Below are 1634 nucleotides of genomic sequence, written 5' to 3'. Positions count from 1 at the left end.
ATGGAGAACCTTCTTCTCTGTCAATTTCAAGGAATAGCTTCAATACCCGCCATATATACCCTCACAAGCCTATAAAGGTCGAAGTTTAAACATGGAGGTTGTCAAAAATCTGTTCTATTCAATACAGATATAATGTTAGTCATATATGTAACTTATTTTAACTTATTTTAATATTTACTTTAAGAAGGAAAAACTGATACAGTTGAATTCAATTTTAAGAATGTAGAATGTGTTTTATTTAACCCAGTATATACAAAATATTGTTATTTAAACATATAATCAACAAAAATATTATTAATGAGATATTTTACATGTTTTCATGCCAAGGCTTCAAAATCTGGTGTGCATGGGTTCTCTGGTGGCTCAGTGGTAAAGCACTCACTTGCCAAGCAGGAGAAGCGAGTTTAATCCCTGGGTCGAGAAGATTCCCTGGAGAAGGAAATTGCAACCCATTCCAGTATTCTTGCCTGGAAAATCCCATGGACAGAAGAGGCTGGCAGGCTACAGTCCTTGGCGTTGCAAAAGAATCAGACACAACTTAACAACTAAACAAAATCTGGTGTTCATTTTACATTTGTAACACATCTCAATTCAAACAAGCTTAATTTCAAATGCTCAGTTATCATAAGTATCTAGTGGCTACTGTATTTGGCAATTTGGTTCTAGGCCAACCTCATCCAGTTTCTGAAACCTCTCTACGATATCCTTGCCAGCACATTCATCCATCCATCCATCCAACACTCTTCATGCCAAGTATTGGCTAGATAATTAATAAAAATGTCAAAAATTAGAGAAAAGAAGTTTCTTAAATAAAATTCTAGTGGGGACAAGACAAATGAAAAAAATAAGTTGCAATACAATGAGGTAGATGGCATGAAAAAGTTTGTATAAATATGTATTGAGCTCATGCTGTGTAAACAAAGTACACAATAACCCTGTGTTCATGGAGCTTATATTCTAATGGAAGAAACAGAATATGTGTCAGGAGATGATAAATATCATGCAACAAAGCAGTAAGAAGAGAGGTAGAGAGTGATGGGTAGGACTGTTTTAAATGGGAGATCAAGGGCAGCTTCTCAGGAGAGGTGATATCTGTATAGGGGCCTAATGAAGTGAGAAATTAAGTGATGTCAAGAACTAGGGGAAGTGCTGCAGGTAGAGAAAAGAACCATTCAAAGGCCCTGAGGCAGGAGTGTGCCTGTTCTTTTGAGGAACTATCAGGAGACCCATGTGGTTGCCGCCTCCCAGGACAATGCTCCTTTCCCTTCTCACTCGCAGCATTCTCAAAAATGTGGTGAGACAGTAGATGCTGTCTTCTGGGGGTAGAACAGAAAAGCAGAGCAAATAGTCTCATTGCCCTCCTTTTGGATCCTCTCTTTCTAATGAAATTGCTGTAACTTTTATCTTGGCAGCCATGTTATACTTCTGACTCACACTGAGCTCTTGGTTAACTAAACCCCCTTGTGCTTTTTCACATTGGCTTATGTTAAGAAAGAACGCTTCCCTGGTGGCTCAGAGGTTAAAGCATCTGCCTGGGATGTGAGAAACCTGGGTTCAATCCCTGAGTCGGGAAGATCCCCTGGAGAAGGAAATGGCAACCCACTCCAGTACTCTTGCCTGGAGAATCCCATGGA

The sequence above is a fragment of the Bison bison genome, unplaced genomic scaffold, assembly GCF_000754665.1.
Source record: "Bison bison bison isolate TAMUID 2011002044 unplaced genomic scaffold, Bison_UMD1.0 scf7180017850305, whole genome shotgun sequence".
Taxonomy (NCBI): domain Eukaryota; kingdom Metazoa; phylum Chordata; class Mammalia; order Artiodactyla; family Bovidae; genus Bison; species Bison bison.
The sequence above is the reverse complement of the archived record's forward strand: the minus strand, read 5'-3'. Positions refer to the sequence as shown.